The sequence below is a fragment of the Mustela erminea genome, chromosome 9, assembly GCF_009829155.1.
Source record: "Mustela erminea isolate mMusErm1 chromosome 9, mMusErm1.Pri, whole genome shotgun sequence".
Lineage (NCBI taxonomy): Eukaryota > Metazoa > Chordata > Mammalia > Carnivora > Mustelidae > Mustela > Mustela erminea.
The window spans coordinates 62,017,801-62,030,164 of record NC_045622.1 but is presented as its reverse complement, the minus strand read 5'-3'; positions in this window follow the sequence as shown (position 1 = coordinate 62,030,164).

Here is a 12,364-nt window from a genome sequence, read left to right as displayed (position 1 = left end):
ATCTTGATTAACAGTTTTTTATGTAATTGGCTGCTCCCATATTGGGGGCATAGATATTTACAATTGTTAGATCATCTTGGTGGATAGTCTTTTTAAGAATGCTGTAGTGTCCTTCTCTATCTCTGACTACAATTTTTAGTTTAAAATCTAATTTGTCTGATATGAGAATCGCTACCCAGCCTTCTTTTGAGGCCCATTTGCATGAAAAATGCTTCTCCAACCCTTCACTTTCATTCTGTGTGTATCTTTAGGTTCAAAATGGGTCTCTTGTAGACAACATATGGATGGGTCCTGTCGTTTTATCCAATCTGCAGCTTTGTGTCATTTCATGGGTGTATTTAGGCCACTCATATTGAGAGTGATTATTGATAGATACGTCTTTACTGACATCGTGTTACCTTTGAAGTCTTTCTTTTTATAGATTGTCTCTATATTTCTGTTAAGTGCTATTCGTAGGATTTTTCCTCTTTTATAGAACCCCCTTTAATATTTACTGCTGTGGTATTTCCGGCTTGGTGGTTGCATAGTCTTTTAAGCCTTGCTGGTCTTGGAAACCCTTTATCTCTCCATCCATTTTGAATGTCAGTCTTGCTGGATAAAGTATTCTTGGCTGCATGTTCTTCTCATTAGGTGCCCTGAATATATCTTGCCAGCCCTTTCTGGCTTTCCAGGTCTCTGTGCACAGGTCTGACATTATTCTGATGGGCTTTCCTCTATAAGTAAGGAGCCTCTTTGTCCTAGCAGCTTTCAAGAGATTGTATCTACAGTTGTGATTCCTCCACAGATAAGTGAAACCATATGATGATTGACTCTCTCTGCTTGACTTATTTCACTCAGAATAATCTCTTTCAGTCTTATCCATGTCGCTACAAAAGTTGGGTGTTCATCCTTTCTGATGGAGACATAATTCTCCATAGTGTATATGGACCACATCTTCCTTATTCATTCGTCCATTGAAGGGCATCTTGGTTCTTTCCACAATTTGGCGACCATGGCCATTGCTGCTATGAACATTGGGGTAGAGATAGCCCTTCTTTTTCACTACATATCTGTATCTTTGGAGTAAATACCTAGTAGTGCAATTGCAGGGTCATAGGGAAGCTCTCTTTGTAATTTCTTTTTTTAATTTATTTTTAATTTTCAGCATAACAGTATTCATTATTTTTGCACCACACCCAGTTCTCCATGCAATCCGTGCCCCATATAATACCCACCACCTGGTACCCTGACCTCCCACCTTCCCTCCCCTTCAAAACCCTCCGATTGTTTTTCAGAGTCCATAGTCTCTCATGGTTCACCTCCCCTTCCAATTTCCCCCAACTCCCTTCCCATCTTTATCCCCCCATGTCCTCCATGTTTTTGTTATGCTCCACAAATAAGTGGAACCATGTGATAATTGACTCTCTCTGCTTGCTTATTTCACTCAGCATAATCTCTTCCAGTCCCATCCATGTTGCTACAAAGATCAGGAACACGACAAGGATGCCCACTCTCACCACTCTTGTTCAACATAGTATTAGAAGTCCTAGCAACAGCAATCAGACAACAAAGAGAAATAAAAGGTATCCTAATTGGTAATGAAGAAGTCAAACTCTCTCTCTTTGCAGATGACATGATTCTTTATATGGAAAACCCAAAAGACTCCGCCCCCAAACTACTAGAACTCATACAACAATTCAGCAACGTGGCAATATACAAAGTCAATGTGCAGAAATCAGTGGCTTTCTTACACACTAATAATGAAAATACAGAAAGGGAAATTAGAGTATCGATTCCATTTACGATAGCACCAAGAACCATAAGATACCTGGGAATAAACCTAACTAAAGAGGTAAAGGATCTGTACTCAAAGAACTACAGAACACTCATGAAAGAAATTGAAGAAGACACAAAAAGATGGAAGACCATTCCATGCTCTTGGATCGGAAGAATAGACATTGTTAAAAAGTCTCTACTTCCTAGAGCAATCTATACTTTTAATGCCATTCTGATCAAAAGTCCACCGGTATTCTTCAAAGAGCTGGAGCAAATAATCCAAAAATTTGTATGGAATCAGAGGAGATCCCGAATTGCTAAGGAAATGTTGAAAAACAAAAATAAAACTGGGGGCATCACATTACCTGATTTCAAGCTTTACTACAAAGCTGTGATCCCCAAGACAGCATGGTACTGGCATAAAAACAGACACATAGACCAGTGGAACAGAGTAGAGAGTCCAGATATGGATCCTCAACTCTATGGTCAAATAATCTTCGACAAAACAGGAAAAAATATACAGTGGAAAAAAGACAGTCTCTTCAATAAATGGTGCTGGGAAAACTGGGCAGCTATAAGTAGAAGAATGAATCTTGACCATTCTCTTACACTGTACACAAAGAATAACTCAAAATGGATAAAGACCTTAATGTGAGACAGGAATCCATCAGAATCCTAGAGGAGAACATAGGCGGTAATCTCTTCAATATCAGCCACAGAAACTTCTTTCAAGATATGTCTCCAAAGGCAAAGGAAACAAAAGCGAAAATAAACTTTTGGGACTTCATCAAAATCAAAAGCTTCTGCACAGCAAAGGAAACAGTCAACAAAACAAAGAGGCAACCCACGGAATGGGAGAAGATATTTGCAAATGACAGTACAGACAAAAGGTTGATATCCAGGATCTATAATGAAATCCTCAAACTCAACACACACAAAACAGATAATCATATCAAAAAATGGGCAGAAGATATGAACAGACACTTCTCCAGTAAGACATACAAATGGCTATCAGACACATGAAAAAATGTTCATCATCACTAGCCCTCAGGGAGATTCAAATTAAAACCGCATTGATATATCACCTTACACCAGTTAGAATGACCAAAATTAACAAGACAGGAAACAACATGTGTTGGAGGGGATGTGGAGAAAGGGGAACCCTCTTCCACCGTTGGTGGGAATGCAAGTTGGTGCAGCCTCTTTGGAGAACAGTGTGGAGATTCCTCAAGAAATTAAAAATAGAACTTCCCTATGACCCTGCCATTGCACTCCTGGGTATTTACCCCAAAGATACAGATGTAGTGAAAAGAAGGGCCATCTGTATCCCAATGTTTATAGCAGCAATGGCCATGGTCGCCATCTGTGGAAAGAACCAAGATGTCCTTCAATGGATAAATGTATAAGGAAGATGTGGTCTTTTTAATTTCTTGAGGAATCTCCACACTCTTCTCCAAAGTGACTGCACAAATTTGCATTCCCACCCACAGTGTAAGATGGTTCCCCTTTCTCCACTTCCTCTCCAACACATGTTGTTTCCTATCTTCCTAATTTTCGCCATTCTAACTGTTGTAAGGTGGTATCTCAATGTGGTTTTAATTTGGATCTCCCTGAAGGCTAGTGATGATGAACATTTTTTCATGTGTCTGAGAGCCATTTGTATGTCTTCATTGGAGAAGTGTCTGTTCTTCTCATTTTTTTAATATGATTGTCCGTTTTGTAACACACTGGAATATTACTTAATCATCAAGAAAAGTCAAATCTTACCATTACATCAACATGGATGGAACTGGAGGGTATTATGTTGAGCAAAAGAAGTCAATCAGAGAAGGACAATTATCATATTGTTTCACTCATATATAGAATTTAAGAAACAGTGCAGACAATCATAGGGGAAGGAAGGGAAAACTGAGTGGAAAGAAATCAGAAAGGGAGAGAAATCATGAGAGATTTCTTTACTATGAGAAAGAAACTGAGAGTTGCAGTATGGCAGTTGGTTTGGGCATGGTGTAACTGGGTGATAGGCATTAAGGAAGGCAAGAGATGTAATGAGCATTAGGTGTTATATGCAACTGATGATTAATTAAACTCTACATCTGCAGCTAATGAAGTACTATTTGTTGGCTAATTGAATTCAAATTAAAATAAAAGAGCTCAAGAGAGAAAGAGTGGATTGGGATAATATATTTGTAAACAATATTAGGCTCTAGAACATAAAATGAACTCTCAAAACACCATTTTAAAAACAGTAGTATCGATCCAAGTACAAAATGGGCAAAAGATATGAAGAGACATTTCATTGAGTCAATATCCTGGTGGCAAATACACACATGAAAGACATTTAATTTCATTAGCTGTTAGAGAAATTCAAATTGAATCACAAAAATATATCACTACATGCCTATCCAAAACACACTAAAATGAAAAACAGTGACAATACCAAATGATAGCAAGGATGCAGAGAAACTATCACTCATAGCTTTCTGGTGGTGATGTAAAATGATACATTCACAGTGGAAAAGAGTCTGCAGTTTCTTAAAAAACTATACGTGCATGGGCGCCTGAATGGCTCAGTTAGTTAAGTGTGGGATTCTTGATTTTGGCTCAGGTCATGATCTCCAGGATATGAGACTAAACATTGCATCAGGCTCTGTGCTAGACGTGAAGCCTGCTTAAGATTATCTCTTTCCTTTTCCCTCTGCCCTTCCCCACTCTCTCCCCCTAAACAAAACAAAACAAAACAAAGTAAAACAAAACAAAACAAAACAAAAACAAACAAAAAGAACTCTAAACATGCAATTAATATATGACTCAATAATTGGATTTCTATGCTTTTATCCTCAAGCAATGAAAACTTATGTACAGATGTTTAGCAGTTTTATTCATTGTAGCCTAAAGTGGCTACTTTGAATGTCCTTCAGCTGGTACATATTTACTTTTTTTATGAGGTTTTGTTAGTAACCATACAGTACATCATTAGTTTTTGATGTAATGTCCATGGTTCATCATTTGCGTATAACACCAGTGCTCTATGCAATCCATGCCCTCCTTAATACCCATCACCCTGCTCACTCATCCCCCACCCCCTCCCTTCTAAAACCCTCTGTTTGTTTACCAGAGTCTCTCATGGCCTCTCATAGTTCATCAAAGTCATTTGCAAATGACACTACAAAGAACTGATGTACAACTGGTGCATGTATAAACAAACAGAGGAATATCCATAGCATGGAATACTGCTCAACAATAAAAAACAAAAGTCAGAACTACTGATAATACAGACAACAACCTTGATGAACCTACAGAGAATGATGCTCAGTGAAAAAATTCAATTCCTAATGATTCCAGTTGTATAGCACTTATGAAATGACAAATTATAGAAATGGAGAACAGACAGTGGTTTCCAGGACTTAAGGGAAGGGTAGGAGAAGGAGAGAAATAGGTTTGAGAGAAAAAGGGCAACATAAGAATCCTTGTGATGAAGTTATTCTATATCCTGACTGCATCCATGCCAACTTTGTTAGTGATCAATGTACTATAGTTTGTAATGTTTTACCATTGTGGGAAACTGGACAAAGGGTACATGGAATCTTCATGTAGTATTTCTTACAACTACCTAAAAAATTTTAGTTTAGTCCTCTTATTTTACTTTTTTTTAAAGATTTTATTTATTTATTTGACAGACAAAGATCACAAGTAGGCAGAGAGGCAGGCAGAGAGAGAGAGGAAGTGAAGCAGGCTCCCTGCTGAGCAGAGAGCCCGATGTGGGACTCAATCCCAGGACCCTGAAACCATGACCTGAGCCGAAGGCAGAGGCTTAACCCACTGAGCCACCCAGGTGCCCAGAGCACTTATTTTTCATGAACATAATCATATACGAAAGTATTTCTGCATCTATTTTTAAATATGTATTATTCATTTCTCTTATGTTGTATTGTATTGACAAAAACTGCCAAAACAATATGAAATAATGGGTACAAAGAATATTTTTGCCATCTTTTGTTTCAATAAGAACAAATCTAATATTTCCCCATTTGGTGTATGCATTTATTTTAAAATAGATATAGATTCCATAAGTCCTTACCTGCAATTCCAAAATCTAAGCTGTTTTGGAAATTGAGCCATTTCCCTTTCTGGAGTACTAGGTTTTGATTCTATCATGGGATCAGTTGAGGCTTATGAATAACACGTTGATCCAGACAATGATAACTGCTCAATCATACTTATTTTGTATTGGTTATTTAAATTCTGAGAACTGTTTCCTACCAATTATTTATGAGAATCCCCATTAAATAACAAATCTCAAAGATTCTTCTCTTTTATCTTTAATATTCCCACTAATAATTACTCTCAAGTTTCAACAGACTAAATTTTAACAAATATTTCTTAAACCCTAACTAACATTTTTTTCCAAAAGCAACTTCTTTATTTCCTCATTTTCACTTAACATAACAAAATTGCCATGTTTTAAAATTTCTCTCCACAAGTGATCATCTTTAATAATTTTTAAATTGAAGTAAAATCATCACTTTTTTGTATAAATATATTTAAGCAACATCTTGATACATGTACTTCTCAATTTTTCAGTATTTTTCCAACTAATCCAGTGTTCAGGGAACAAATTAGCTACTAGGAAATACATCAATACATGTATATAGGGACATACATTTTTTTCTTTCATCTTGGGCTCCAATCTGAACCAGCACAGCATTGAGTTTCATTTTTTTAAATTTATTTTTTATTTATTTTCAGCATAACAGTATTCATTATTTTGCACCACACCCAGTGCTCCATGCAATCCATGCCCTCTATAATACCCACCACCTGGTACCCCAACCTCCCACCTCCCCGCCCCTTCAAAACCCTCAGATTGTTTTTCAGAGTCCATAGTCTCTCATGATTCACCTCCCCTTCAAATTTACCCCAAATCCCTTCTCCTCTCTAACTCTCCATGTCCTCCATGCTATTGGTTATGCTCCACAAATAAGTGAAACCATGTGATAATTGACTCTCTCTGCTTGACTTATTTCACTTAGCATAATCTCTTCCAGTCCTATCCATGTTGCTACAAAAGTTGGGTATTCATCCTTTCTGATGGAGGCATAATACTCCATAGTGTATATGGACCACATCTTCCTTATCCATTCGTCCACTGAAGGGCATCTTGGTTCTTTCCACAGTTTGGTGACTAACATTCATTGAAAAATACCACACTCCTGGTATTGTTCTAAGAAACTCCCACCCATATGTTTAATCTTTTATTTAAAAAGATTTTATTTATTTATTTATTTATTTATTTATTTGACACAGAGAGAGATCACAAGTAGGCAGAGAGGCAGGCAGAGAGAGAGGGGAAGCAGGCTGCCCACTGAGCAAAGAGCCTGATGTGCGACTCGATCCCAGGACCCTAAGATCATGACCTGAGCTGAAAGCAGAGGCTTAACCTACTGAGCCACCTAGGTGCCCCCATATGTTTAATCTTTATTTAATCTTTACAACTCTGTGAGATTATTAGAACTATTCCCATTTAGCAGTTAACAAAATGGAGGCACAGAGAGGTTAAATAATTTCCTCAAGGTCACATATTTAAACAGAAGTGGTATGACTGTGGAATCCACATTATCTTTTTTTTTTAAGATTTTATTTATTTATTTGACAGACAGAGATCACAAATAGACAGAGAGGCAGGCAGAGAGAGAGGGGGAAGCAGGCTCCCTGCTGAGCAGAGAGCCCGATGTGGGGTTCGATCCCAGGACCCTGAGATCATGACCTGAGCTGAAGGCAGAGGCTTAACCCACTGAGCCACCCAGGCGCCCCCCACATTATCTTTTTAAAAAGATATTTATTTATTTATTTGAGAGAGCAAGAGCATGAGCAGGGGGTAGGGGCAGAAGATGAGGGAGAACCAGACTCCCTACTGAGCAGGGAGCCCGATGCAGGGCTCGATTCCAGGACCTGAGATCATCACTTGAGCTGAAAGCAGATGCTTAACTGACTGAGCCACCCAGGTGCTCCTGGAGCCCACATTTATTAACCTCTACTTATACTGATTATGATAGACTGAGACTGTGCCAAGTCCTTCCACAAACTTTGTTTCATTTTATCTTCAAAACACCATAATATATGTTGCCACTTGATGGAAAATAAACTGATTTTTAACAAACCCTAGATTAAACAAAATAATAACTACAAACATGAAACTAAAACCCAGAAACCTTAACTCTCAATTCAGTGCTCCTTCTATGACATCATGGAATTAAGATGTGTTAACTACATTGTACTAGAAGATAACGGAAGAAAACCTCTAGCATTATTGGGCTTCTATGATCTAAGCACTCCGTATAACTCATAACATTTACTCCTCTCAGAAACTCTGTGAGGTACATTAATCCCACTTTATAGATTAGGAATCTAAGGCTCAAAGATGTCAAATAAATTGCCCAAGCTTTCATAAGTGAGCTAGGATATAAACCCAGATTGGGCTGGCCCAAAGTTAGAAGATTCCCCTTGAACAGGAATGTGGCATGATAGATTTAGAGACTGACAGGAAGACGACAAGGAAAGAAATTATGAGTTTGCAGGGTATAGTGACACTTTCTCCTTTATGTAGCTTCCCTGGTAAACTTCTATTTCCTAAGTTTCCCAAACATATCCTTCTAGTCTGTCCCAGTCTTTTTTTTTTTTTTCTTGTATTTCTTTTGGTCTCTTGGGCTCCTGCATCAAAGACAACCCAAAGCATCAGAAGGAGGAGGGCAAACGGGAGACTGTAGGAGGGAGGTGCAAGATAAAAGAATCTTTCCTGACTTGGCTGTGTTCTCTGAACACAGGATAAAGAGAAGATGGAGTTTTCATATCATCTTTCTTTGTCCTGATGCATCAGCTTTTTAAAATATACATTCCTTAAGTCCTTTCCTCAATAGCCTGGTCATCTTAGGAAGACCCTAAGTCAAAGTCATCTTAATAAAGTGAGTGTATTCTTTTTTTTTTTTTTTAGAGTGTGTTCTATTACCTGCTTCATTCCTCTTCAAGTGGTCAATTTCCCCATATTTTCTTTCTATCCAATACATCCCTCTTTCTGTTACTCTCTACACCTAATAAAGCCCAAACTCCTATCAGCATTTTTCACACCTGGTCCACCCTAATACTCAGACTAATATCACTTTCTACATCTTTTTCACTCAGAGCTGGTTTCTTTATTTATTCATACGCTGCCTGGCCTCCCTACAGTTTTTTAAATAGTCAATTCATAGTCATTCATAGTCAATTCTTTCTATATTACAGATATCTTCACCTAATCTTCTTTCATTGGATCTATTGTCTATATAACAAATTTATCCCACTCAAACATCATTTATCTTATTTACAGAAGTTCTAAACTTTTGCACTTAATCTAACTTCCTTATGTTTTATCTGGTCCCTGCAGATTTACTCACTCTTCTATGGACTGTTTTCCTTACATACCATTCCAACTCTGTCAAGTTTTCTCATAATTCATTTAAATTCCCTACTCTAGACCATTTCCAACCAACTCCTTTTTACATTCTGCTTTCTTTATATGCCATTCCTGTCATCTGCATCTCATCAGCTCTGCCCAGTTCGTACCTTTCTCCATTTTCCCATCTATCCATACAACTATTGTAATATCTTTACTAGGGGTGCCTGGGTGGCTCAGTGGGTTAAGCCTCTGTGTTCGGCTCAGGCCATGAGCTCAGGGTCCTGGGATTGAGCCCCACATTAGGCTCTCTGTTCAGTAGGGAGCTTGCTTCCCCACCTCTCTGCCTGCCTCTCTGCCTACTTGTTCTCTCTCTCTCTCTCTCTGTCAAATAAATAAAATCTTTTAAAAAATACCTACACTAATCAGTTATTAAAGCAGTGCTTGTAATAAGAACTATTGTCAAAAGGAGAGACAGAAATATCAGTAAATAATCTATGTTTAGAAATATGAGTAGTTTTGGAGCATGATACCTAGCAAACTGAAACATAACAAACAAGAATTTGTAGGAGCAGGACTGGGTGTTTTTGACTATTTGCAAATCACAGAGTTAGAGAACATCATAACATATTGAGAAAAATGGAAATCATGGGCAATTACTAGATTATTGTAGGACAATTAAGAAGAAATACATTTGGGGGAGTTACTATGTATTTCCCCCAAACTGAATGTATTTAGGGTCAATGATATGGCTAGATTTCTATGTAAAATTTCACTCTAGACAAAAATGGCAGTTTGACTGATGAGCATTGAGGTTGAAGGAAGAAAGACAAGGTCATAGGTATTGAAATAATTAACTAAGAAATAACAAGGACCTGGAGGGCATAAGGGACGAGGGGGAAGGCAACAGAAATAGGGACAGACATGAGAGATAATTAAAGAGGGAGTTGAGGTAAAACCTGGATTAGTTGTGAGTGAGATGTAGGTTTGGGTAGGGAGAATAGATATGGAAGACATAGGAAACTTTCAGATCTCTGGTATAGGTGACTGCTTGGAAAATAATGTTATTGATTGTGACAAAGGAATAACAGGCTTAGGAAATATTTTTCTAGATATTTTGTATCTGAGGGACTCATGTGACATCAAGAGAATCATATCCACTCCTTGCTATACCATTAAAGACATATAGTGTGCTTTGGATAAAGTTCCTCCTTTACATCCACCTGAGTAATAGCAGCAGTGATATAGCTTGTAAAATAATACCTGGGTTTTCACAGGCTCTAATGGAAACAGTAATGAGAGGAACTTCACCAAACTGGTGTCAGGGAAAGGAAAGAAAGAAGGACAGTTAATGTCTCTAAGTGGAGATGCCACACAAGCCAAGATTTGAGAGTTAATTAGGAGTTAGCTACCCTCATGAAGAATGCAGCATGAGCAAAGGTACAGAGGTGATAAGTTATATGCCAAGGGCTACAAGGTATAAAATACAATGTATGCTGTGGCAAGAAATAAGGTTTTGATAATCGTAGTGGAATATCACGAAGTACTTATATGCCCTGTTAATTAGCTTGAAGGTTACTTTGTAGGAAGTGGGGCACTATGGAAGAATTTTAAGTAGGGAAGTGAAATGGTCAGATTTGAGTCTCAGGGAAAGACTATAGGCAGTGAAACCAATTGGCAGTCCACCTATGAGAGGTTAATTTTTCTTTCTTTTCCTTTTTATTAAGCATGCAGAGCATCAAACTTGAGGATAGAGAATATTAAAGGATGAGCAAAGGGTCTGAGGCCAAGAATGTCAAATGCACAATAAATGGTATATGAGGTAGTAACTGAGGAGAAAGGAACAAGGGTAAGGATACTGATGACAATTGTAGTTGTAAGGTTCCCCTTTATGAAACTGGTATAGGGGTAGGCATAGCAGTTTAAACTTTCAGGGATGAGAAGATGAAGATATGTTCCCACCACTAGATTATAAACTATTTAAAGATTAAATAAGAAATAACAAATTATTTCTTTTAAGAAATAAGTCAAATAACCTTATTGACTTTTTATGTATCAAATCTCTGAATCTGTGGCTTGGAGCATAGTTGATCCACCATGAATTTTGAAATAAATAGAACTTTGAGTATGGATGTTAAGGAAGGGAGTGATGATCCCCTGCAAGCCAGGGATATGGGCATTTTGTGATTGCATTAAAGTACTTTAGTACGGAGAGAAATGCAAGTGGCTCAAAAACTTAGTAATGGTCAAGTACTGATGGCAAAACATAAAAAGAAGAGAAACTCAGGTATAAAATCATTAGCAGGTTTGATATTTTTAGATTCCATATATAAGTGAGACATGCGGTATTTGTCTTTTTCTATCTTGCTTACTTCACCTCTCATAATGCCCTCAAAGTCCATCCATATTGTCACAAATGTCAGGATTTCCTTCTTTTTTATGACTGAATAACACTGCATTATACATAATTATATATGTATAGATGTGTATTATATACATGTATATCACATTTTGCATGTATATTATACATGAATATACATATATACACATACATATATCACAATATACATGTATATATATGTATATATATGTATATGAGGCAGTAACTGAGGAGAAAAGATCAAGGGTAAGGATACTAATGACAATTGTATATATATAATTGTATATATATATGTATATATACACATATATATATCAGTGACTATCAGTGGAGGAGTGGATAAAGAAAATATGTTTTAAATGTATATATATATATTTAAAACATATTTTCTTTTAATAATGTAATATATGTATACTTTTAAATATATATATATATATATATTTATTTAAAACATTTTCTTTATCCACTCCTCCACTGATAGTCACTCAGGTTGTTTCTGTATCTTGGCTCTTCATAGAAATAGAGCACTGGGTGTTATACACTACTAGTGAATCGAACACTACATCAAAAACCAATGATGTATTATATGTTGGCTGATTGAACATAATAAAAAAAGGGAAACAGAGAATAGAGGTATAAGGGTGGCTGCCAGGGGCTGGGGAGTGGAGGAAATGGGGAGATATTGGTCAATGGGTACAGTTATAAGATGAATAAGTTCTGGGCATTTAATGTATAGCATGGCAACTATAATTAACAACACTGTATTGTTCACTTGAAGGTTACTATGGGAGTAGAGCTTC